The following is a 27,791-nucleotide window of genomic DNA, read 5'->3' as shown; positions in this document are numbered from 1 at the left end:
CCTCCGCTGTTACTGAAGAACAGAAACTCGGTCTTCTACACACATGGGTGAGCCATCGTATTTCAACTCAACCTGATAGTACCGACTCGTACACCGAGGCCCTCGCGATACTCGACCGCCTGTACGTGCGGCCCGTAAATTAAGTTTGCGCGCGGCATATTTTTACAACCCGCCGCCAGCGCCCTGCAGAGTCGCTAGAAGACTACCTGCACGACCCGAAAGCTCTAGCACGAGAATGTAACTTCCAGGCTGTGACAGCCTCCCAGCACATGGAACTCGCCGTCCGAGATGTGTATGTTGCAGGGGTCTGGTCCAATTATGTGCGCCAGCGTCTCCTCGTAAAAGGGGCCCAGAACCTGGAAGACACGGTAACGCTAGCGACCTCCTTAGAGGTCGCTTTCTAAAGCTTAAACTCATTCCCAGCCAACCACGCGACTCCATCGTGGACCCCCGACCAGAGACTACCCCAGCCCACCTTCCCACCACGGAGGGCTATCGTGCCACTTTTTCAGCCAGCCCCAACACCCCCGACAGCACTGCCAGGCTCAACGCGACTTGCAGCAGCTGCGGGCGGAAAGGAGACTTTGCGAAGGTATGCCTGGCTAAAACTAAAAACTCCAACTCGAACGCTAACCAGAACAATCGCCCCTCCAACTAACAGGTCTGCAGACCCCGCAATGTGGCAGCGTGTCTGCCGACTCCTCCTCCGCACGACATGTGCGACTCATGGGAGCCTCCATCTTGGCAACCCTCCCCCACGTGGCCGGCCATGTGAGATTCATGGGGGCCACCATCTTCCTTGCCACCCGCCACGTGCGATCAACGGGGGTGGCCATCTTGGACGCCATCTTCCTCGCCGCCCGCCACGTGCGATCAACTGGGGTGGCCATCTTGGAAGCCATCTTCCTCGCCGCCCGCCACGTGCGATCAACGGGGGCCACCACCCAAGATGCCACTCGACGACTACGACCTCCGCGGACAGTCATCACAGGGCCACTCCAGCACCGCTGACCACGCCACCTACTACCCGCAGCTCAGCGCAGTCACTTTGGACCAGTCGCGGCCAAAGCACCTCAGAAGCTCTGTGATGTCCATTCAAGTCAACGGATACAAGACACAGTGCTTCTTCGACTCCAGGAGCACCGAGAGCTTCGTTCACCCAGACCTGGTAAGACGCTGCTCGCTCCCGATATTTCCGACACAGCAAACTATCTCCCTCTCCTCGGGGTCGCACTCTGTCCAGATACAAGGGAGCACTATTGCAACACTAACGATACAGGGTGCCAACTACTCCAACTTCCAATTGTATGTACTCCCAGACCTCTGCGCCCCTCTCCTACTCGGACTCGATTTCCAGTGTAACCTCAGGAGCCTAACACTCAGCTTCGGCGGACCCCTTCCCCCTCTCACAATATGCAGTTTAGCAACACTAAAAATCGACCCCCCTCCACTCTCACCGCTAACTGCAAACCAGTGGCCACTCGCAGCAGGAGGTATAGCCTGCAGGACAAGTTATTTATTAGAGCCGAAGTCCAGCGGCTCTAACGTGAGGGAGTCATAGAGGCCAGTAATAGCCACTGGTGAGCTCAGGTGGTGGTCGTCAAGACCGGGGAAAAGTTCCGGATGGTGGTTGATTACAGCCAGACCATTAACCGGTTCACGCACCTCGATGCGTACCCCCTCCCCCGGATTGCAGACATGGTAAATCAGATCGCCCAGTACCGCATCTTCTCCACGGTGGATCTGAAGTCTGCATACCACCAGCTCCCAATCCGCCCGGAGGACCACGACGCCAACCTCCACCAATTTCTCCAAACCACCCAAAAACCCAATCTCACCTACAATAAGGAGAAATGAGTTTTCCGCGCAACCAGACTAGCCATCCTCGGCTACGTCATGGAAAACGGGGTCAAGGGACCCGACCCTGACCACATGCTCCCTCTCCCCCACTGTTTCAGGGCCCTCCAGAGATGCCTGGGATTTTTCTCCTACTACGCCCAGTGGGTCCCCAGTATGTGGACAAAGCCTGCCCACTATTTAAGACCACACTCTTCCCACTGTCAGCCGAGGCCCGCCAGGCCTTCAACTGCATTAAGGAGGACATCGCCAAAGCCGCCATGCGGGCGGTAGATGAATCCGTCCCATTTCAGGTGGAGAACGACGCCTCAAGAGGTCGCTCTCGCTGCTACTCTGAACCAGGCAGGTAGGCCAGTGGCGTTCTTCTCCCGAACCCTCTCCGCTTTGGAACTTCGACACTCCTCAGTCGAAAAGAAAGCCCAAGCCATTGTGGAAGCCGTACGGCACTGGAGGCACTACCTCGCAGGTGGGAGGTTTACTCTCATCACCAAACAGAGATCGACTGCCTTTATGTTCGATAACTCGTAGCGGGGCAAAATTAAAAATGACAAAATCTTGGAGGTGGAGGATTGAACTCTCCACCTATAATTATGATATTGTATAGCGTCCGAGGAAGCTCAACGAGCCCCCAGATGCCCTGCCCGCGGCACATGCGCCAGCGCACAAGACGACCGATTACAGGCAATTCACAATGACCTCTGCCACCCGGGGGTCACGCGGCTCACCCACTACATCAAGGCCCGCAATCTGCCTTTCTCCACTGAGGAGGGTAAAGCTGTCACCAGGAATTGCCCGATCTGCGCGGAGTGTAAACCACAATTCTATAGACCAGACAAGGCCCACCTGGTAAAGGCATCCCGGCCCTTTGAACGACTGAGTATCGATTTCAAAGGGCCCCTTCCCTCGACCAACCGTAATATTTATTTCCTTAACATCATAGATGAATTCTCTCGCTTCCCGTTTGCCATCCCATGTCCCGATATGACCTCCCATACAGTCATCAGAGCCCATGCCCCGATATGACCTCCCATACAGTCATCAGAGCCCTGCACAGTGTCTTCACCCTATTCAGTTTCCCTAACTATGTCCACAGTGACAGGGGTACGACCACTAATCAGACTCCTCACGAGCGATTATTTGTTTTCCCTAGGGGCACTACCACGGGGGCCTCGCTTCCATCCTGGTCGAGGACATCGGGCTCTGTCCTCATTCGGAAGCACGTCCAGACACATAAAAAACAGACCCACTGGTAGAGAGGGTCCTACTACTGCATTCAAACCCCCACTGCGCATTTATCGAGCACCCCAACGGCCGACAGGACACTGTTTCCCTCCGGGACCTGGCGCCTGCAGGATCTACCACCACTACTACTACCACTACTGCGAGGTACCCCTCACACCACACCCCACCCAACCCCCCACGCCCTGCATCTACAGGCTTCCTTTCACGCGTCACACCGGTCAGGAACGAAGCTCGGGAAGAACCACCCGCGGAGTCCACCCTCGGATTCACACCGAACATCTGCACACAGCCATCCGAAGCGGCTGCAACTCCGGTGCTCCGCCGGTCCCAGCGAACAATTCGAGCACCGGACCGACTAAACTTATAGACCCGTCACCCCCGACGGACTTGATTTTAACAGGGGATGTATAATATAAATTCACACTGTCGGCTCCATCTGTGAGCCGTTGCGCGGCTCTACCCACAGGGGGAGATGAGGAGCATGTACAGGGCTCCGCCCTTGGCTCCGCCCACAACCGGAAGTATAAAGTGCTGCGGTCTTGCGAACCTGCCTTCAGTTCAGCTAGTCGCAGGCAGGCTCAGTTGTAAGTCGATTAAAGCCACAGTTTACTTCTACACGTGTCTTTGAGTGAATTGATGGTCGCATCACAAGTGATATAAATAAAGCAATGGAATGTGTTCAAAGTGGAGTATAATTTTTCTTCCACATAAACAAGGCCATAACACCAAACAAATCAACAAGAAATGGTAGAATTGACTCCCGATAGAGATCAAGGAACAGATTACTGAAAGATCTGATATCTACAATCAAGTCAGTACCATCTGGGTTCCTGAGTTACGAAGAACAAAGAACATTGCAGCACAGGTACAGGCCCTTCGGCCCACCAAATCTTCGCCGATCCAGATTCCTTATTTAGACCTATTACTTATTGCCCAAATGATCTGTATCGGTCCATTCCACACTCATTCATGTGTCTATCACGATACATCTTAAACATCGTTATCATGCCTGCCTCCACCACCGGCAACGCATTTCACCCTATGCGTGAAAAATCTTCCCCGCACATCCCCTAAACTTTCCCCCTCTCACCTTGAACCTGTGCCCCTTGTAATTAAGTCTTCCACCCTGGGGAAAAACCTTCTGACTATTCACCCTCTGTACATCTCGTAATTTTCTAGACCTCAATCAAGTCTCCCCGCAGAATCTGTCTTTCCAACAAAAACAATCCAAGTTTATTCAACCTCTCCTCATAGCCAACACCCTCCAGACCAGGCAAGATCCTGGTAAACTTTCTTTGCACTCTCTGCAAAGCATCTACGCCCTTCTGGTAGTGTAGCGACCAAAACTGCACGCAATATTCCAAATATGGCCGAACTAAAGTTTTATACAACTGTAACATGACCTGCCAATGCTCCGGTCGATGAAGACAAGCATGCCGTATGGAACTATGGATCTGAATGCCCAATTATTCAAAACAATTCTGCCTCACACAGCAAAATAATGATGAGATAATGATCCTAAATTTATAAAATTAGTCTTACATCAGTGGTGGGCAAGTAAAATCAACCCTGAGAGCCACATAGAAAGGCATGGACTCGTCAGGGATAGTCAGCATGGATTTGTTAAAGGAAGGTTTGCCTCACAAATTATTTGAGGAAGTTTCAAGAAGGGTTGATGAAAGTAGTGCAGTGGATGTAGCAGATTGGTCATAAAAAGTAAAAGCCCAAAGAAATTGAGAAGTCTATTGCCGCTTTAAAATGTAGCAACATCTAGATCTCCTGAAGATACAAGAAGAAAATTCAAGATTCCAAATTACCATACCCATACTTAAAAACATAAGTATCAGATATTAAAATTACTTAGAAAAAAAGAAGAGGATGTTGGAAAAATTCAGCAGGTCTGGCAGCATCTGTAGGGAGAGAATGTAGAGTCAATGCTTAGAGTCCTTATGATAACCCTGAAACACAAGTAATTTTTTACAAAAATGAAAAATCAACATGTAGTAGTATACTATTCCTAATAAAGACAGAGGCATTTAGGAACAAGGTTTCTCATTGTAAGTTTAGGAAATGTTTATTACCTTTGCTTGTCAGACCTTGTGAGATGCTCAATTACAAGGGAAAAACACAATTATCTTTTGATTAAAAACCTATGCAGAGTAACAGATAGATCCTGTAAATCTAAGCAAATGTCGAAGATAAGGAGAATTGGGGAACTTCATAATTAAGGAAATTGTATTGGTTTAATACAAAGCATTCGGTAACTGAAAAATAGTTGGTCTTAGTAGGGTAGACTAAATCTCATGTACATGGTCAGCAACTTAAGACACCAGATACATTGCATGTTCAGTACAGTGCTACATATCTGAACGTTTTCCAAATGGAACTTCTGAAACCTAAAAACTTATAAGACCCATAATTAAGGAAAAGGTCTGTTTCCAGAAAAAAGGTCAGACATTTATTTCAAAATTACGCAACTTCCTGAGGAGAATAGGAAGACAAACTCCTAATTTCTAGTAAACATTTATAGTCGTTTCTCTATCATCCATAATAAACAGTTGCTGTTGGATCAACCAATTATGACCAACAACTTTAAAACTGATTTAAAATGCTTGGACTCCAGAGCATTGAAGCGGAATTTGACACAAGGAATTTGAAAGTACACAAGTCAAGAGGCCGACCATAAGATCACATCATATACAGGGAAGGTCATTTGACCCATCTTCCCTCATCCATCAGAACCACCCTAATCTACCATTGCTATATCAAATTGCTTCTTCAATTATTCTCGAGTTTTCAATTCCAAAATCCCAAGTACTTTCTTTTTTAAATTTAGAGTACCCAATTCATTTTTCCCCCAATTAAGGGGCAATTTAGCGTGGCCAATCCACCTAGCTGCTCACGTTGTGGGCGTGAAACCCATGCAAACACAGGGAGAAAGTGCAAACTCCACACGAACTGTGACCCAGAGCAGAGATCGAATCTGGGACCTTGACGCATGAGGCAGCAGTGCTAAACAGTGCGCCACTTTGCAGCCCTTTAAGATCCCAGGTACTGATTGTTCATTGCATGAACAACTACCTTCCGATACCAGTCCTAATGTTACCTCCGACTCTTTAAACCAGTCTCTCCTTGGTCTACCTCCAGTTTAATTTAAAGCATTCCAGATGCATTTTTTTACCACCAAATCATTTGCAATATTACATACCATTACAGGCCGAAGAAACGAGAGTCTCAGCAGTCTTGCTTCATTAGTCAGATGCCAACACTGAAGATCAGCCTCGTGACTCTCCTCTGCACTGAATGGTTCCCTTGTTTCTTGCACATTACACAAAGTGCAGCTTTAACAGGACGCTGTACATCATGATAAAAAATTCCTCTGACTTTCATCCTACTGTTTTAAGGTTCTGGTTGAAATTTCCATTGGTTTTGCTGATTGCTGCTCTGCATTGGTTGCTTGTACATTTGTGTGTTATTTTAAACCTCTTTCCAATTTTACCCGAACCTATTTCAACATAATTTGCTACGTCACAATTTTCTCTTTCCTACATGCGATACTTTATACATTTAACTGCAATAAATTTTTATTTCCCATTGTTCAGCCCATTTTTTTTTTACTCCTTTTTATATTTTCAGGGCCGCCTCCTTTAAAGAACAAAGATAAAAGAAAAGTACAGCACAGGCACAAGCTCTCAGCCCTCCAAGCCTGTGCCGATCGTGATGCCCTCACTGAAAAAAATCCCTTCTGCATTTACTCGGTCTGCATCCCTCTATTTCCTCCATATTCATGTACCCATCCAGATGCCTCTTAAATGTTGCTAATGTGCCTGCTTCCACCACATCCTCTGGCAGTATGTTCCAGGCACCCACCACTCTCTGCGTGAAAAAAACTTACCGTGGACATCTCCCTTAAACTTTCCCCCTCTCACCTTGAACCTGTGGCCCCTTGTAATTGACACTTCCAACCTTGGAAAAAGCCTGTGACTATCCACCCTGTCTACACCTCTCATAATTTTGTAGACTCTATCAGGTCTCCCCTTGGCCTCAGTCTTTCCAGTTTATTCAACCTCTCCTCATAGCAAACACCCTCAAGACCAGACAACATCCTGGTGAACCTTCTTTGCACTCTCTCCAAAGCTTCCACGTCCTTCTGATAATGCAGTGACCAGAACTGCACACAATACTCCAAATGTGGCAGAACCAAGGTTTTATATAGTTGCAACATGATTTCCCAACTCTGTACTCAATGCCCCGGCTGATGAAGGCAAGCATGTCATATGTCTTCTTAATCACCTTGGTCACCTGTGTTGCCACTTTTAGGGAACTGTGGACATGCTGTAGCCACCTGGGTTGGCCATTTCCAGACTTTAAAATGGAGATCCGCTAAGAATGCGGGGAGAAATGGCCAAACGCAGGAAAACAAGCAGGCGCAAACTCTCCTGTATATTAGAACTTGCAGAAACCCAGGCAGCACTGAAACTGACGACCACCTACATATTGATGAGCGATCCCGGGAACAATTGAAACAGTTAAGATAATCGAGGCCAAGCCAGACTCCTCGGCGCCAGCGGGAGACAAAACAAAGGGAGGCCAACGGACACTTAGGAACCGCCCAGCAATCAGGGAACAGCTCCAGTATTGGAGAAATCGATCCAAGTGATCAGAACTCAGTCCAATCACTTGGAACCAAGTACGGGGTCCGCCCAAAAGGGCGAGAAGCCCCTGGGGACTATAAAGTAGAGTCCCCAAGTTCAATTCGTCCCTCTTGGCAGGGTCTCTCAGCAGCTCGAAACAACCCTTGACAGAGACCTGCCTAGCAGCTGAACCAACCAAGTAAGTGTCCAGTCAACGCACGTTACAAGATAGGCGCTCCTAACCCTTAGTCCATACCAGCTGGAAGCCTGCAGACTCAGAAGCGAACGAAAGGCCATTTGTTCCCCTGACCTGGTGGGCCAGTTTCCAAAGCTAAGTATTGGCCGATTAGCGTTAATGATAGTCTAGTGAGTAGTATTTTATGCATGAGTAGCGATTGACTGTGTATATAATAAATGTGTTTTGATTTGAACCTTAATAACTGGTGTATTGACTTATTGATCAGCAGTTGAACTTGAACCTCGTGGTGGTATCATAAAGATACCTGGCGACTCTAGAGCAAAGGTTATAAAACAGAGCAATTAAGTGTAAAGCACACTTAGCAACATTTCGCAACATTTATTGGTGACCCTGATGGGACTCGACTTAGAAGTGGCCCCCCCACCCCCACCACTCCGAGAGAACGCAAAAATTTGAATTAGAATCCAATTGGGAACAGAAATAACCACAAGTGTTCAAGCAGTTCTGATCAATCCTCAGAATTCGAAAGTGTGTTAATGCATGCGTATTAACATGGTTGTAAGGTAACCCAGAGATTTTGTTCTGAAAAACTGTCGGGAGTTTGTATTCCGGAAATTAGCGAAAGCCGTACCCGTGTTTACAGCACCGCCTTAGTACCCCTCGTTCCAAATTTTAAAAGAGAGCATTCAGATAGGAAAAATGGCAATGAAGGCAATGGAATGCCTCATGAACCCTCAAGAATTCGTGGTCGCAGCGACCAGCAGTAGAGTGGGACAGTGTCCCATTTGGGAAGTTGAGATTAGAAGGTACCTCAAAGGGAAGGGATGGTCCCTTTGGAGTGACTTTTGTTCAAATGAGGAAATTGGTCCCGGGAGTATAGGACAAACTTGGTGGGAGAACCTGAGCGAAATTCATAAGAGCTTAGGGAAAGCTCGCAAGCCGATGCCAATTGTGTCTTGTCTGGCACAATTGCGAGGCACAGAGGTGGTCGTTCGGACGCTCCGCAAAGAGTTAGAAGAGAGGAATCGAATGAGCAAGGTTGATGTTAGCGAGATCGAGAGGGAGAATATAGAGTTAAGAACGAAGTTAGCAGCAAAGGACGGAGAGGTGGATGATGCCAAGAGGGCACACCAGTCTTGTCTGGCGCATCTGAGCAGCTTCCAAACCCAATACGATAAGGCCTATCAGGACACACAACGTGCAGTCCTGGTAAGAGAAGAGACAGGGAAACAGGTAGAGGCATTGCAAAAGCAGTGCAGCGATCTAAAAGCAGCATTAAGAGCACTCCATGCTGCCACCATGGAGCAGAGACAAAGCTCAGTGGATCACGCAAAATGCCGGAAGCAGATTGCAGGACTGCAGTCTCTGCTTTAAGTCCAAAATGGATTTCAAAGCACCTTTGGATCCCAGTTAGATGAAGAAAACGGCCCTGATTGGCAAGAACTAAAAGAGACAGCGCATAGATATGTACAGGGAACATGTGCGCAAGGAAAGCCCCAAAAGAGAAAAGCACCCCAACCCCCCACAGAGCAGATAGATCAGTGTGGTGAATGTAATTCACACTGTAATATAGATACCATATTATTGTAAGTGCAGTTGCGTTGCCCGACCACTAGGGGAAGTAGCACTGGGAATGCATAGGAGTTTGTACAGGGCTCCACCCTTGGCTCCGCCCACAGCTCCTCCCCCGGACTGCTGTATAAAGATCGATGTCCAGAGCCAGCCGACCAGTTCATCCAGGGTTCATCGTGTTACAGGCTGGCTCTGTTGTAAGTAGATTAAAACCACTGTTCATATCTTAAAACACGTGTCTCGTGAATTGATGGTCTCATCAATTTAATCTAGTACAGATTACAAACAGTAAGGAAAAATCATGGAATCAGCCCTCAAGCCTGAGCGATTGGAACTCGACCCACAGGATGCAGAGGCAAAATAAATCTTTTCACATTGGCTCCGATGTTTTAAAGCCTACCTGGCTGAAGCAAGGACAGCTGAAACGACGGAGGAGCAGAAACTTAGCCTTCTGCACGCGAGGGTAAGCCACAGAATTTCCACTCAACTAAACTGTACTGGCTCATATACTGAAGCCCTAGTGCCACTCGACAAAATGTATGCAAGGCCTGTAAATGAGGTCTACGCGCGACACGTGTTTACTACTCGCCGGCAGCGGCCTACGGAATCACTCGAAGAATTCCTCAGAGAACTAAAAACTCTATCTCGGGACTGTAACTATCAGGCTGTAACTGCTGCAGAGCAGAGAGAACTTGCTGTTCTCGATGTCTTTGTTGCAGGCCTGAGATCAAATTACGTGCGCCAGCGACTGCTGGAAAAGGGGGCCCAAAATCTTGAAGATACTGTTGAACTTACTACGACTATGGAGGTCTCATTTCGCAGCCTCACCTCGTTCCCCGCGGACCCCGTCATGGGCCCCCGACCAGCGACTCCCCCAGGCCTGCGCCACACGGCCACCCAGCCACAATGCTGCCCCAGCCTGCCACTTTTGTGGCCAGCCCCAGCACCCGCGGCAGCACTACCCGGCCCGCAACGCGACCTGCTGCAGCTGCGGACGAAAAGGACACTATGTCAGAGTGTTTCTGGCAAAGAAAGCCCCAGCCTCTAACCCTCCCATGGCTCAAAGCACTCGTTCCCCGAATTCACAGACCCGCAGGCCCCGAAATGCTGCAGCCTGTATGCCGACTCCGCCCCCACCCAACATGTGCGACTCATGGGGGCGGCCATCTTGGCAATCCTCCTCCATGCGGCCGGCCATGTGCGGCTCATAGGGGTGGCCATCTTGGCAATCCTCCTCCATGCGGCCGGCCATGTGCGACTCATGGTAGCGGCCATCTTGGGATCCATCCCCTCCAAACTCTGAAACTTATCTCGACGACTACGAAAGAGGGCAGTCATCACGGGGCCACTCCAGCACAGCTGATCGAGCCTCCGACTACCCGCAACTCAGCGCAGTCACACTGGACCAATCGTGCCCAAAGCACCTCCACAACTCGATGGCGACGGTCCAAATCAACGGGTACAGCACGCCGTGCCTTTTTGACTCCGGGAGCACAGAGCTTTGTGCACCCAGATCTGGTAAGACGCTGTTCGCTCCCAGTTTTCCCTGCGCGGCAAAACTATCTCCCTCGCTTCGGGCTCCAACTCTGTTCAGATCCAAGGGCGCACCACCGCGACTCTCACAATCCAAGGCGCTAGCTATTCTAACTTCCAACTCTACGTCCTGACCGAACTCTGCGCCCCACTTTTATTGGGACTCGATTTTCAATATAATCTCAAGAGTCTCACCCTCAGTTTCGGCGGACCCCTACCCCCACTCACTATCTGCAGCCTAGCCACGTTGCGAATCTCCCCCCTCCTCTCTTTGCCAACCTCACCCCGGACTGTAAACCCGTAGCCACTCGCAGCAGGCGATACAGCCTGCAGGATAGGGTGTTTATCCGATCGGAGGTCCAAAGGCTCCTCAGTGAGGGGATCATAGAGGCCAGCAACAGCCCCAGGTGGTGGTCGTCACGACCGGGTAAAAATTCCGCATGGTCGTAGACTATAGTCAGACCATTAATAGGTTTACGCTCCTCGACCCCCCCCTCCCCAGGATTGCAGACGTGGTTAACCAGATCGGCCAGTATCGGATTTTTGCAACGGTGGATCTGAAGTCTGCATACCACAAGCTCCCAATCCGCCCGGAGGACCACCACTACACGGCATTCGAGGCCGATGGCCGCCTCTTCCATTTCCTCCGGGTTCCCTTCGGCGTCACAAATGGGGCTTCGGTGTTCCAACGAGCAATGGACCGAATGGTGGACCAGTACGGGCTGCGGGCCACGTTCCCGTACTTGGATAACATTACCATCTGCGGCTATGACCAGCAGGACCACGACGCCAACCTCTACCGTTTTCCCCAGACGGCTCAGAAACTAAACTAACATATAACAAGGAGAAATGCGTTTTCCGCACGACCAGACTAGCCATCCTCAGCTATGTCGTGGGAAACGGAGTCCTGGGCCCCGACCTGGACCGTATGCGCCCCCTTTTAGAACTCCCTCTCCTCATTGTCCCAAGGCCCTCAAACATGCTTGGGATTTTTTTCCTATTACGCCCAGTGGGCCCCTCAATATGCGGACAAAGGCCGCCCACTCTTTTAAGGCCACACTATTTCCCGTCAGCTGAGGCGCGCCAGGCCTTCAGCTGCATCAAGGACGACATCACCAAAGCGGCCAGTGGATGAATCCACCCCCTTTCAAGTTGAGAGCGATGCCTCAGGAGGTAGCTCTTGCAGCCACATTAAATCAGGCAGGGAGACCAGTCGCATTTTTGTCCCGAACCCTCTCTGCTTCGGAACTCCGACACTCGGCAGTCGAAAATGAAGCACAAGCCATTGTGGAGGCTATTCGTCACTGGAGGCACTACCTCGCAGGTAGGAGGTTCACCCTCATCACCGACCAAAGATCGTTGCCTTCATGTTCGACAAAGCGCAAAGGTGCAAAATTAAAAACGATAAAAATGTGTGGTGGAGGATCGAACTCTCCACCTATAGCTACGATATTAAGTATCGACCGGGGAAGCTCAACGAGCCCTATCCCACGGGACGTGCGCCAACGCACAGAGCGACCGCCTAAAAGTCAGCCACAATGACCTCTGCCACCCGGGGGTCACCTGGCTCGCCCATTACATCAAAGCCCGAAATCTGCCTTTCTCCACTGAGGAGGTAAAAGCCGTCACCAGAGACTGCCCAATCTGTGCGGAGTGCAAACCGCACTTCTATAGACCAGACAGGGCCCACCTGGTCAAGGCTTCTAGGCCCTTTGAATGCCTCGCGATCGATTTCAAAGGGCCACTCCCCTCGACTAACAGGAACGTTTACTTCCTAAACGTTATAGACGAGTTCTCCCGCTTCCCATTTGCTATCCAGTGCCCCGATATGACCTCCCACACAGTCATTAGGGCCCTGCATTGTATCTTCACCTGTTTGGTTTCCCCAGCTACGTACACAGCGACCGGGGTTCATCCTTCATGAGCGACGAGCTGCATCAGTACCTGCTCGACAAGGGCATCGCCTCGAGCAGGACTACCAGCTACAACCCCAGGGGGAACAGGCAGGTGGAGAGGGAGAATGAGATGGTCTGGAAGACCGTCCTACTGACCCTCCGGTCCAGGAATCTCCCAGTCTCCCATTGGCAGGATGTCCTCCCAGACGCGCTCCACGCTATTAGGTCCCTCTTATGCACCGCGACCAATCAGACCCCTCACGAGCGGCTCTTTAGTTTTTCCAGGGGCACTACCACGGGGGTCTCTCTCCCGGCATGGCTGAAGACACCGGGCCCTGTACTCCTCAGGAAGCACGTCAGGGCACACAAAACTGACCCCCTTGGAGAGAAGGTGCGCCTGCTTCACTCAAACCCCCAGTACGCCTTCGTAGAGTTCCCTGACGGCCGTCAGGACACCGTATCCTTCCGGGACCTAGCACCCGCAGGATCCAGCACCCCCACTATCACTGCAGAGGTACCCCTCATTCTACACCCCACCCAGCCGCCCCCTCGCGTTCCTGAGCCCACTAGCTTGCTACAATTGTTTTGCGCACCCACACCGGCTAGCTCCCAGCGCCCCCAGTCCCCAGTCGAACCAGACGGGTATGGAGCTCGGACGCAATCGCCCCCGGAGTCCGCCATCGTACCCCAACCCACAACACCCATCCAGCCACCACAAGAGGCTGCAACCCCGGTGCTCCGCAGATTGCAGCGGACGACTCGACCACCGGACAGCCCCCGCCGGACTTGATTTTTTAGTAGGGGGTGAATGTGGTGAATGTAATTCACACTAATATATACGATACCATATTATTATAAGCGCAGTTGCGTTGCCCGACCACTAGGGGGAGTAGCACTGGTAATGCATAGGAGTTTGTACAGGGCTCCACCCTTGGCTCCGCCAACGGCTCCTCGCCCTGGACTGCCGTACAAAGATCGATGCCCAGAGCCAGCCGACCAGTTCATCCAGAGTTCATCGTGTTACAGGCTGGCTCTGTTGTAAATAGATTAAAACCACTGTTCATATCTGAAAGCACGTGTCTCGTGAATTGATGGTCTCATCAATCAGGCATCCATGAATCCAGTCACCACCCACCGCACATCAGACGGAGAAGCGCAATTCCTGTACACGACCCCTTAACCGTGACCCAATTACAGGACGCGTGCGACAAGATCACACCGTTCCTCCCCACCTCAGACCCCCACCAATTCTTTGCTAGAGTAAAGCAACAGGCGACCACGTACGGCCTGGATGAATGTGAGCAAGTGAAGCTCACAGTTTTAAGTTTAGACCCTTCGGTTGTAGCAGCCCTTCCTGACCCACAGAATGTAGGAGGAGGCACCCTTGCAGAGATACACACGGCCATCCTAGACACAATCGGATATAATAGAGGTGACCCCGTAGAAGGCCTGAATAAGTGCAGGCAGAAGAAAACTGAACACCCCACAGCGTTTGCTGGACGCCTGTGGATCCATTTTACAGCCGTTTTCGGAAACTGCGTCCATTTGACCCCCGATGACACGGCCAAATTGACCCGCACCCTTATCTCCCATGCCACAGAGGCAGGACAAAGAGCTTGTACTAATTATGACCCCTCGGAAGAAGCGCACAACGAAAAGTGGGTTTTAAAAAGGTTGCCCCGCGCTTGGGAGCAATCTGTTCACAATAAATCCACGATTAGAAAACCCGAGGAAGCACAGGCAGACATCCAAGCAGTTAGAGCGCACCAGAACCCCGCATGGGTGAACGAAGGCAGGAATAGCCCCCCACAGAAGTGTTACAACTGTGGACAATCAGGTCACTTTGCACGAGAGTGCAATGCCCCACAGAAAGCACAGAGAGCCCAACAGACAGGCACCCTAAATAGGAATAGGGCAAAGTCAATTCACAGTGTTAGCACCCGTTCAGACCAGTCGGACATGAACGGAACAGACTGACGGTGTTCGGGCTCCCCCACTTGGGTCTGCGACACCCTTTGGGATAGGTCCGTATCCATCTAGCCAGCCCATGTGATTTTAGTTTTGTATCAGTCTGCCATGTGGGACCTTGTCAAACTAAAGCCCATTGCGCCTTCCATCATCAATTTTCTTTGTCACCTCTTCAAAAAACACAATCAAGTTGGTGAGACATGACCTTCCCCGTACAAAACCATGCTGCCCATCACTAACTAATCCATTTTCCTCTACCATACACCCTGTCCCTCAGTATCTTTTCCCAAAGCTTCGCCATCACTGATGTCAGGCCCACCAGCCTATAATTTGCTTGATTGTCCCTGCCTCCTTTCTTAAACAAGGGAATATGGCTATTCTCCGGTCCTCTGGAACCTCGGTGGTAAAGAGGATGTGAAGATATCTGTTAAGGTGCCAGCTATTTCGATGGAGACAGCGTCATGTAAAGACACCAGTCTGGGAGCATTGGTGACGGCACCTCTGCCGTTCTTGCTGGCCCGATACTCCACAAGTCCGGTGATAGTAGCAGCTCTGAGGATCTGGGGGCAGTGGAGGAGATACGAGAGTGACGGGAGCATTGATTTGGACCCCGATTTATAACAACCACAGGTTGTACTGGGTAGGCTAGATGGCGGGTTCCGGAGTTGGTAGAGGGCTGGAATTAGAAGGATGGGGGATCTATTTATAGATGGGAGCTTTCCCAGCTTGAAAGCTTTGGAGGATAAATTTAAAATTGCCAGCAGGGAATAGTGTTAGGTATTTGCAGGTGCGCAACTTCTTGAGAAAACAGGTGCCGACCTTTCCGCTGCTGCTGCCAAGGGGGATACCAGATAGAATAGTTTCCAGTACCTGGGTGGGAGACGGGAAGGGATCGGATATTTAGCAGGAGCTTTCGGAGGCGGAAGAAACTCCAGTGGAGGAGCTTAAGGGCAAGTGGGAGGATGAGCTAGGAGGAGAGATAGAGGCGGGTCTATGGGCGGATGCCCTAAGCAGGGTTAATACCTCCTCATCATGTGCCAGGCCTAGCCTGATACAATTTAAGGTAGTCCACCGGGCACACATGACAGCGGCTAGGATGAGTAAGTTCTTCGGGGTTGAGGATAGGTGTGCCTGAAGCCCAGTAAATCATGGCCACATGTTTTGGGCATGCCCGAAGCTTAGATGGTTTTGGCAGGGTTTTGCTCAGGCAATGTCTATTGTGCTAAAAACACGGGTGGTGCCGAGTCCGGAGGTAGCGATCTTGTTGTTGTATGGTTTGACCATGTTTGCTGAAGACATTTCATGGCCCCTTTTAGCCCTCCTAATTCCACGTTTAAGTGCCTTCTACTTTCACTGTACTCTTCAAGGGCTTTGTCAGTTTTTAAATACCGAGACCTATTGTATGCTTCCTTTTTACTAAGCTTACAATTTCCCTCGTCATCTATGGTTCCTGAATTCCTGCCATTTCTATCCTACATTTTTACGGGGCATGCCTGTCCTGCACTTCAATCAACTGGCCCTTAAAAGCCTCCCACATGTCTGATGGGGATTTGCCCTCAAATAGCCACTCCCAATCCACATTCCCCAGTTCCTGTCTAATTTGGATGTAATTGGCCCACGCCCAATTAAGCCCCTCACTTGCAGGCCACTCGTCCTTATCCATGACTACTCAAAATCTTAAGGAATTATGGTCGCTAAGCCTAAAATGTACCCCCACTGAATCATCGATCACCTGGCCTGGCTCATTCCCCAATACCAAGTCTAGTGAGGCACCCTCCATGGTTGGATTGTCAACATACTGTATCAAAAAGCCATCCTGGGCACATCTGGCAAACTACTCTGCACGTCCTCCCAGTGTGTGCGTGGGTTTCCTCCGGGTGCTCCAGTTTCCTCCCACAGTCCAAAGAGATGTGCGGGTTAGGTGGATTGGCCATGCTAAATTGCCCGTAGTGTCCTAAAAAGTAAGGTTAAGAGGGGGGGGGTTGTTGTTGGGTTACAGGTATAGGGTGGATACGTGGGTTTGAGTAGGGTGATCATTGCTCGGCACAACATCGAGGGCCGAAGGGCCTGTTCTGTGCTGTACTGTTCTATGTTCTATGTTCTATCTGTGCCCCTGGCAGTAAGGGATTCCCAGTCAATAGGAGGAAGTTAAAAATCACCCATCACAACTACTCTGCTTTTTTCACACCATTTCAGTATCGGACTACACAAATACTACTCTCGTCTCCTGCGGGCTGTTGGGAGGTCTATAGTACACTTCCAACATTGTGATTTCACCCTTCCTATTCCCCAGCTCCATCCACAATGCCTCACAACAAGATCCCTCTAATGTGTCCTCCCTCAACACTGCTCCCTAACTCAGCAATGCAACTCCCCCACCTCTTTTGTTTCACCTTCTGTCCAGTCTAAAACAACGATATCCCTGAACATTAAGCTGCCAGTCCCGTCCCTCCTTTAAGCATGTCTCCGTAATTGCAATTACATCATAGTTCCATGCGGTAATCCAGGCTCTCAGTTCATCTGTTTTACCTGTTATACTTCCTGCATTGAAACTAATGCACTCCAGACCTACAGTCCCGCTGAGCCCTACGGCTTCCCCCTGCCTGTTCTTACTCTTATGTTTATCTCAGGTCTCACTCTCCCCCCCCCCCCCCCCCCCCCCCCCCCCCCCCACCCCCCCCCCAGTCTCTACATTTACTGGCCTGCTGTTCCGGTTCCCATCCCCTGCCACACTAGTTTAAACCCTCCCGAACAGCACTAGCAAACCTCCCGCCCAGGATATTGATGACCCTCCAGTTCAGGTGCAACCCTTCCTTCCTGTACAGATCCCACCTTCCCCAGAAGACAGCCCAGTGATCCAAATATCTATAGCCCTCCATCTTACACCAGCTCTGTAGCCAGGGAGATAACTGTACTATCTCCCTATTCCAAGCCTCACTAGCATGTGGCACGGGGAGTAATCCTGAGGTTAATACCCGAGAGGTCCTGTATTTTAGCTCCTGACCAAACTCCCTGAATTTCACCACAATTCCTAGTTTGGTAGCATCTGCAAATTTGACCAGTTTACATTGAAATTCTAAATCCAAGTCATTGGTGTTGGTTAACAGCAATGGTCCCACATTGAGCCTTGGGGCAAACTCAGTACTTCTTTCCCAAAACTTTGATTTATTGACACACACATACAGCTTTGTTTATTATTATAGCAAAGGCCAAAATACACCATGTCCCAAAACAAAGGAAATGAAATGAAGAAAGGAGGAAGGAAGAAAAGGAACTTGCATTTCCTCATGTCAAAACATCCCAGGGCGCTTTACAGCCAATGAAGAAGTACTTTTTCTTTTAGTATAGTTACTATTTTAATATAGAGTTTACCATGAATTGAGTCATTCATCACTTTCTCAAATAAACCACAGAGGCTGGTCTGACCAAATCATCCCTTTTTAAAATTTTGTCAACAAAATTATGAGAAATTATGAGGGGCATGGACAGAGAGGATAGTCAGAAGCTTTTTCCAAGGGTGGAAGAGTCAATTACTAGGGGACATAGGTTTAAGGTGCGAGGGGCAAAGTTTAGAGGAGATGTGCAAGGGAAGCCTTTTTGTTTACACAGAGGATAGTGGGTGCCTGGATCTCACTGTCGGAGGTGGTGGTGGAAGCAGGCACGATAGTGACGTTTAAGGGGCGTATTGACAAATACATGACTAGGATGGGAATAGAGGGATACGGACCGGGGAAATGTAGATGGTTTTAAGTTAGATGGGCAGCATGGTCCGCGCAGGCTTGAAGGGCCTGTTTCTCTACTGTACTTTTCTTTGTTCTAAAGCGATGCTAAATACTGTGTTCTAATTGATGGCTGTTTGTTCATACATGACAATGCCAACATTTTGGAAGAAATGCATAATCTGTAAATCACTCTGAAATATGAAAAAATAACAAAACCATTATTTAGTCATTTGAAATTGGAAACTGTTGCAAAAAATGCAAGAAGTTGTTTCACTTCATCTCCTTGATTTTTTGGGTCTCCTTGAGCTGGTCACACACCATTTCATTCCTGATTGTGGTTCTAAACATCTACCAATCATCTGTAACTCAGCATTTGGCAAGTGCAAACCTGAAAATAAAAAGTGTTTCTTCCTTTTCCTTTCTTTGCAGAGAAGGCACAAAGGCTGGAATTAATAGGTTGGATAAGGAATTCACATGGTTGTTATTTGGAGAAATCAGACAGGCTGTACGAACCTGTATCACAGAGCGATGAAGCATCAGCACCGTTATTAACCAGGATAACAAGTGCAAAATGTAAATTGAGGCAAATCATGATGCTCTGTTTGCCAAATACTGGATAATCCAAGACCAATTATTTAATAGAATAGCAAGAGAATATTTCCAGTTTTCTAGAGTGAGAATAAAGACTTGGTGGACGTTTCCATAAAAGCCTTCTTTATAAGGTGAACCGCCCTTTTTCTGCATAGATTTGCTGGTTCTAAAGCATTGATTCCTGCATACATCTCAGTTGCTGCAACGAGGACAAAGCAATAACAATAGCTTTGATAAAGGGTCATCTGGACTCGAAACGTTCGCTTTTTTCTCTCCCAATACATGCTGCCAGACTTGCTGAGATTTCCCAGCATTTTCTCTTTGGAAGCAATAACAATACTTACGTGGGGCCAAATATATGGTGCTATGTTATGAAACGTTTGTCCGATATTCACAATTTACACAGTGCACATACAACTTTTGCTGATGCATCTTCTCTCCTCCTCCTTTCCCCCCCCCCGGGCTCGACCTCTCCTTGGTATCCCCTTCTTCCGCTCTGGGTGTTCTATCACGGAGCTCCTGTTCTCACCCCCGCCCTTCTTCTGTGATTTTTATTGCAGGCCTTGTGGGTCCGGGGGGGGGGGGGGGGGGGGGGGGTGGCTTCCTGCCCCCACCACCCTTGCTCCAAAACTTCTTCCTATGGTTCCCCCAAGTTTCTTCCTCATTTCCTCTCCCCTTCCCTTTTTGTACCTCTTGGTGTTGTGTGTTTTTGTCTGCTCTCCCCCGTCGCTGTTGGCCCTGAACAGGTCTTGAAACAGGCCGCTGAATTGCCCCCCCCCCCACCCATGCTTTGAGGAAGCCTTCTTCCGACCCTCGAATGATGTACTTGATCTTCTCCAGATGGAGAAATTCTGCCAGGTCAGCAAGACAGCCTGCAGCTGTGGGTGGTGGTGCCGATTGCCAGCTGAGCAGGATTCTCCGGCGTGTGATTAGGGAAGTGAAAGCAAGGGCATCAGCCCTCTTCCCCATGTGTAGCTCAGGCTGTTCTGATACCCTGAAGATTGCCACTATTGGGCATGGCTTCACCCCCACAAACCTTGCCCTAAAGTTGTTGGGTTCTGGACAGCCTTCAACGAGCCAATGGCAAGCCCAGAACACGTGGGTGTGGTTGCCCGGGCCTCCCTGCCATCGTTCACATTCATCTTCCACCTCCAGAAAAAACCTGTTTATTCAGGTTCTGATTAGGTGCGCTCGGTGCACTACTTTAAACTGCATGAGTCTGAGCCTTGCGCAGGAGGTGGTGGATGTGACCCTACAGAGTACATTGCTCCAGAATCCCCAGCTCACTTCCGTCCCCAGTTCGTCCCCCCATTGCCATCTGGCTTTGTCTAGTGGTAGTCTCGCCCCGACCAGTAGCTGTCCATAGATGTTTCAACATTACTCCCCTGCCTTACTGTCCGTGTTTATCAGGTCCTCTAATAGTGTGTCTCTCGGGGCTCTGGGGTATTGTACCGTCTCCTTGCGGAGAAAAGGTGCCCAAGTTCCTGTCCTGTTGGTAGTTCCAGGTCTTCCGTCAGCTCACTCAGTGTCGCTAGTCTGGCTCCTATGTAAAAGTCCCTAACTGTTAGCGTCCCCCCCATCCTGTCTCCATTTTTTGAAAGTGGTGTCGAGCATGGCTGGTAGGAATTTGTGGTTTCCGCAGATGGGGGCCATCTCGGTCAGACCAAAATGTTGCCTCATCTAACTCCATGCCTTTAGTATGGCTACCACCACTGGGCAGGATGTGTATTTTGTTTGGGAGGGGGGGGGGGGGGGGGGATGATAGCGCTGCCGTGACGAGGGCCCTTTTAGCAAGACTCCTCCATCCTGACCCATTCCATGGCGGGTTCACTTATCCATCCCCTCACTCTCTCCACCGTTGCTGCCTAGTGACAGGACTGTAGATTCAGTAGTGCAAGACCATCCATAGCTTTTCTCCTTTGCAGTGTTGATTTGTGGATTCTTGGATTTTTACCACCCGCCCCCCCGCCCCACACACAAACGCCATGATCAATTTATCTATGCTATGGAAGGCGGCCTTGGGGATGAAGATCAGGATGGATCTGAACAGGAAGAGGAACCTCGGTAGTATGTTCATTTTGATTGTCTGCACCTTCCCCGTTAGGGAGAGCGGAGGGTGTCCCATCTCCGTAGGTCCTTTTATCTTTCTCCACCAGGCTGGTCAGCTTCCAATTGTGGAACGGAGTGCAGTCCTGGGCTATCTGGATCCCCAGGTAGAGGAATTTGTTTCCAGCTAGTTTGAACGGGAGTCCCTCCAGCTCGGTCCCTCCCCTGTCTGGGTTCACCGGGAATGCCTTTCCCTTGCCCATATTAAGTTTGTAACCAGAGACGGTTCAGGGCTCTTTCAGGAGCTGCATGATTGCCCTTCAAGCCTTCCTGTGGTTCCAAGACGTAGAGGTGCAGGTCACCTGCATTATTACATTCATCAACCGCCTGATGTTTGCAGTTAGCTGCCTACCCTTTACAAAAGCCCGTCTGGTCCTCTGCGACCACCTCTGCACGCAGTTCTCCAGTCTCCTGGCCAACACTTTCGCGAATATCTTAGTGTCGACATTAAGAAGCCAGCCTTTTCTTACCAGCAGTTGGTCCTTCTCCCTCAGGTTTGTCTCCTGCAGGAAGATTACGTTGGCCTTCGGGCTTCTTTGGTGGGCAAAAACGCTGGATCTTTTAAGTGGGCCGTTAAGTCCCCTTAAATTCCAGGTAACTATCCTGGTGGGGGATTTCTGTTCCCCCCCATTCCCACGGGATCAATCATGCTTAGCTGGTAGACGTGCCCATGCACTCCTGGATTTCCCTTTGTTAGGAAGCTATCAAAATGGCTGCGGTCACCATTCTCACCTGGAGGTCGGGCCCCTGCGCTCCGGGATTTCCCTTTGTCCAGGGGCACCCAACCTGACCGCCAACTGGGCGTACGCCACATGGGTGAGCCCTACACTCTGGTCTCACTTTGCCCAAGGACCCTCCAAAGTGGCTGCTTGTGGCGCCATCTTGTTTCCTCAGCCTGCTCCCTGCCTTCAAAGCAAATCTGGGTGCCGACTCTTTTTCCCCGCCCTATTTCCTACCTATTCTTTGTTTCCCCCCCTGCCCCCCCCATCCCTCCTTCCACCCTCCACCTCCCTGCCCCTGTTGATGGTCTCCCCTCTCTTGGGTGACCAGGGCCTCCTCGCCTCGTGTGTCTTCAGGTTTGTGGCCATTTCCGCTACTTCTGCCCTCTCATCAACCTCTTGTGCTCCCATTCATTGGCATTTTTCCCCCATGTTTTTCCTTTCCCTCCATTGGGGTTGTTTTTTGGTGGTTTTTCGGACAAAATTCATCGAAAAGTGTCTTTTTTGGTTCTGGTTGGGAAGAAAGCCACCTAATGCACGTCCGCTCAGCATATCGCCGTCACTGTAAGTTCTCCAACATACGGTAGTTTAATTCTGATCAAAGTAGGTTTTGCTGAATCCACTCAGCTTGTCAGACCTTGCACTGTACATTACTGCTGGAGATTAGCCTTTTAAAAAAAATATTTGCAAACCATAAACGTGGCAGGAAGCTTAACAAAAAAGCATTGATTCAAAATCCTGGATCAGAATTGGAGGAACATCATGTGAACTATTCTGGATGTCATGCTCAAATATATTATGTACTTTCAGACAATACTTTAAAATTTTGAACACGTTAAAATTAAAATGACCAATGCAAATCACGTGACGTTTAGCATTCCCAGCCAAACAGTCCAGAGTCTCAAGTAAATACCTAATTAAATAGGAAATTCACAGCCATCCAGGAATTTCACACACCCTTTTCTTGAAGGATGAACTGTCCAGTAAATTTAAAATAACTACAACACATCAGCCAATTTGTTTTTCTGTTTCACCATGGACAAATAAATATGGCAATTCAATTTGCATTCATGAAGATGAAATGGATACCATTGACCTTTATTGTACTATGGTGGCCCATCATTCAAACTGGACAGGATGTGAGCAGGTGGTGAAGATGAAGGAGAAGTGGGAAGGGGATATAAACTGAAGAGTATGGAGTGAGGCACCACAAAGGGTAAATTCAACCTCCTCTCGTGCGCAAGGATGAGCCTGATACAGTTTAAGGTTGTACACCGGGTACATATGGCTCGGGCAAGAATGTGTGGGCTCTTTCAGGGAGTGGCAGACGAGTGTGAGAAGTATGGGTGGGGACCAGCGAATCACACACACGTTCTGGGGTTGCAAAAAGTTGGAGAGATTCTGGGTGGGAGGTTTGCGGCACGAGCAAGGATAGTGGGGGAGGAGGTTAGACCGGACCCTTTGCTGGCCATATTCGGGGTATCAGAAGCTGGAACTGATGGAGGGGAGGAAGGCCGATGTTGTGGCCTTCGCCCCTCTGATTGCCTGGCGATGAATTTTATTGGAGTGGTGGTCAGGAACACCACCAGGGTTGTGGCCTGGCTGGAGGACTTATACGACTTTCTTCGTCTGGATTAGATTAAAAATGAGTCATGGGTGCAATGGAGGGTTTCGAGGCGAGGTGGGAGATTTCATAGATGTCATAGAATTTACGGTGCAGAAGGAGGCCCATCGAGTCTACACCGGCTCTTGGAAAGAGCACCCTACCCGAGCCCATACCTCCACCCTATCCCCATAACCCAGTAACCCCACCTAATACCAAGGGCAATTTGGACCCCGAGGGCAATTTAGCATGGCCAATTCACCTAACCTGCACATCTTTGGACTGTGGGAGGAAACCGGAGCACCCGGAGGAAACCCACGCACACACGGGGAGAACGTGCAGACTCCACACAGACAGTGACGCAAGCCGGGATTCGAACCTGGGATCCGTGAAGCATTTGTGCTAACCACGATGCTACCGTACCGATGTTCGTGATCGTTTTAGAGGAGTAGTTCGTCGTGGGGGGGGAGGGGGGGGTGAAAAGAGGGGGAAAATTTGTACAAAGTGTATAGTTGTTTGTTGGGAAGCTTGTTTCCCGAATTGTTATGTGTTTTAACTTTTCATATAAAAGTTTGTAATAAAATAATTTCTTTTAAAAAACTGGACAGGATGAATTTCAGTCAAACAACACAGGATGTGTAAATCAACACACTACCTATCTTTGGATAAAGAACTTTGAACTTTCACAAGTCACATGGTTTTTTGTCTGCTTTTAAAGCAGCAAAAGCAGAGACAGAGTTCCATCGAAATCTATCAGGCAACCATCATTCTAGCTACACATCAACTAGGTAGCCAAGACAGCAATATCTTAAAGTGGGAGGGAGACGCTTCCCAACCTGTTCCAACTTAGTTCACCTTAAACTTAACCCAACCTTCTGGAAATTCAAATGCAAGGAGCCTCCCGGCTTACAGAGAATTCTCCGTTTACAAGATCTTCCACAAAAAACAACTCAGCTAAGAAATGAAGGCCTGCCATGAAAACAAAACCAGAGACTTTGTAATTGTATTTTTCTTTTTCTTTGCCTGTATCTAAATTTTGTTCAAGCAACAGTATGTGCACGAGTTGAGTGAGACATCATTTTTTTTAAATCTCCTGGGGAAGTGTGGGATAATGAATAATCTTATTTATTTTAAAACTCTCAAAAAATTGAATCATTTAAATTGGGGCAATCACTCAGGTGAGAAAATATACACACCTCATAAAACACACTGATCATGGACAGCATGGAACAGTGGTTAGCACTGCTGCCTCACAGCTCCAGGGGCCCAGGTTCAATTCTGGCCTCGGGTGACTATCTATATGGAATTTGCACTTTCTCCCCGTGTCTGCGTAGGTTTCCTCCAGTTTCCTCCCGCAGTCTAAAGATGTGCAGGTTAGGTGGATTGGCCATGTTAAATTGCACCTTAGTGTCAAAGGGCCGGTGAAGACTCGATGGGCCGAATGGCCTCCTTCTGCACTGTAAATTCTATGAACAGGTGCACAGCATTTTAAGCATATGGAGGCACTGTCCCCGTCGATGACATAATTAGGTCGCCGCCATGAAAGGTCGGGAACCCCATTACCATACGTTTAAATATAATTAACAGGCTTGCCTGTTATATTATCCCTCCACGTTCGTGCTGGAAAATTCGGCAGGTAAAGCCAGCAAAGGAACTGAAGACAATGTTGGAGAAAAAAAAAAGTCATCAAATTCCATCCAATGTATTTCTCACCATGAAGTAGCTTCATTAATTCAATAACCTGAAATAAGGGGGTTGTTTGTATCGAGCACAAGGAATTTGAAAACTCCGAAATACAATTATAGTCTCTGAATTTCTGAAAGAGATTGGTCAATAATAAAAGAGCCGAAATATGCAACGCCTAGGGCTTTCTGGATTTAACATTCTTGCAAATCTCCAAGATGCAATCTTAAATAATGAGATCCTTGTGTAGGCATTTTCATTTTTCAGAAAGTAAACAATCAATTCAGTTTTCCTGGGACTGACATTACTGTCTACTAAAGCTATTATTGGTTTTACTCACTATTCTAGTCACACCAGGCTATGTACCCAAGATGAGAGGGTAGTCTACCTCCAGGCTGGGCTGCTAATATTACTTGAGCTCACCACTCAGTAGTAGACAAGGGCACATGATAGATTTGTGGGGAACCTCACCCACTGGCAGCATATAACAGAAACTGAACTGTGCAGGAAAATTGTATGCAACACAATTTTAGTTCTACAACACAAAACCAGAAAATTTGTCAAGTGCCAGCTTGACAATACCATAGACTTTAAATCATAACTTTGCGAAGTCAAGTCCTTCTTGAGCACAAAAGCTATGCAAGCAAAGACATGTTGAGCGAATTGAATGTTAAACTGTAAGTATTGATCATACCACTTACTGTGACTTTCATGTGAGTCTCTATTTGCCTCACCCTGATGGATTTTAAGATCTCAAAGCATTAATCAAAGAGTAAAGAGTTCTCCCAATAACTTGGCCAGCATTTCTTATCCACTTCTAAAATCAGATTAACTCAGGACTGTTCAAACCTTAGGGTGCAAAGTGTGGTAGCGAGCAGGAACTGCCGCGAGCTTCCGCTCGGCCCAGCGAGGCCGGCAACATCTACTTAATGAGGCCCCACGGGCTTCTGACCGCAAAGGAGGCGCGCCAGGACCATGCTCGCCGCCCCCCCATGAACAAGGTCAGGCAACACTTAACAGCACTTGCAGGCTGTGGTGAATGTAATTCACACTGTAATATATATACCATATTATTGTAAGCGCAGTTGTGTTGCCCTACCACTAGGGGGAGTAGCACTGGGAATGCATAGGAGTTTGTACACCCTTGGCTCCGCCCACAGCTCCTCCCCCTGGACTGCTGTATAAAGATCGAGCCAGCCAACCAGTTCATCCAGGGTTCATCGTGTTCCAGGCTGGCTCTGTTGTAAGTAGATTAAAACCACTGTTCATATCTTAAAGCACGTGTCTCGTGAATTGATGGTCTCATCACAGGCCATTCCCAGTCAGTTTGCAGCCATGGCACCAAGAAGACTGGCCCCAAGGTTCGACGATGCGGACCTGGCGAGGCTCCTAGATCGGTCAAGGCCAGGAGGGATGTCCTGTTTCTTTTCCTCCCCCTGCCGCCGGCTACAGGGCAGCCAGTGCTGCCTGGGACGAGGTGGCAGCGGCTGGAAGCTTAACCAGGAGAATTGGCCTCCAGTTCCACAAGAAGGTCAACGACCTACACTCGACAGCATGGGCGAGTTGTCACCAAAACAGCGCCCCCCCTCCATGTGGCACCCAAACCTCCCCACACCCCCACCTCTCCCTTTAACCCCTCCCACCCCCCTCTGATGAGGCCACGTCTCAAGGTCAGCACCCAGAACAGGATGGCATGGTTGCGCATATGCCATCGACGTGTGCCAGGGCCCTTCGGCCCAAGAAGACGTCCGTCAGGGGCATCGAAGAGTGCGGAACGAGGTAAGCAGTTGGCTACCTACACCTCAGATGTGCATGCTGGAGAGACACCTAGACATAGCGGTAGAGCTAGGAAGGTGAAGCACATTGAGGATCGCTGAGGACACCTGTGACACATTAAAAACACTTGAGCACAACCAGTATGATGCCTTTGTCACTTTCTTCCGCCATGCATGCCCACCTCCAAACCTATGGCCCATCTCTCCAGGCATCTCTCCCTCCCCGCAGCACTTAATCTACCCTCCTACCCTGGGCATGTTCCCGGAGTGTGTCCCATTCCCTGGGTGTTCGGATGTTGGCTACTGCATGGGTGGCGTGGCCTCCCACAGTGTTCAAGCACAGTCTCCATGCATCAAGATGTGATTCAGATGCCAGACAATGACTCCTATATGCTACAAGCATGCCCACTTGGGTTGTATGAAGTGCTCACTTAACCATGATTGCCAATTCTCCATCAGCAATAGCCTTCAGCCATACGACCAGAGGCCTCGGCAGTCTCTGGGAGTTATGGGTGGTCAGTGGGGCAGACAGCCATAGGTTAGGGTTGCCCCCGGAATGGGTACACATGATCCAGGGGTTGACATGCCCCCCCCCCCCCCCCGCAGCCAAGAGTTCCCTACCTCCGTACCGAGCACTGGGACGGCAAGCCCAGCGTCCCAAGGCTCTTTTGCCTGTGAGCAAAGATGGCTAC

The 27,791-nt window shown here is 49.3% G+C and overlaps 1 protein-coding gene across 4 annotated transcripts in view; it reads right to left on the bottom strand.

Annotated features, from left to right (window-relative positions):
• sgk3 (serum/glucocorticoid regulated kinase family member 3) overlaps positions 1-27,791 on the bottom strand; it is a 189,854-nt gene that overhangs the window by 149,105 nt on the left and 12,958 nt on the right. The window contains exon 1 of one of the 4 annotated variants that reach the window (XM_038809515.1): positions 6,308-6,506. The exons of the other annotated variants lie outside the window; for them this stretch is intronic. The gene's annotated coding sequence lies outside the window, so the exon portion shown is untranslated. Of the gene's footprint in view, positions 1-6,307; positions 6,507-27,791 lie in introns of those variants that run through there. 4 annotated transcript variants of the gene reach the window in all.

The sequence above is a fragment of the Scyliorhinus canicula genome, chromosome 10, assembly GCF_902713615.1.
Source record: "Scyliorhinus canicula chromosome 10, sScyCan1.1, whole genome shotgun sequence".
Taxonomy (NCBI): Eukaryota; Metazoa; Chordata; class Chondrichthyes; order Carcharhiniformes; family Scyliorhinidae; genus Scyliorhinus; species Scyliorhinus canicula.
This window is presented reverse-complemented; position numbering and strand designations above follow the sequence as displayed.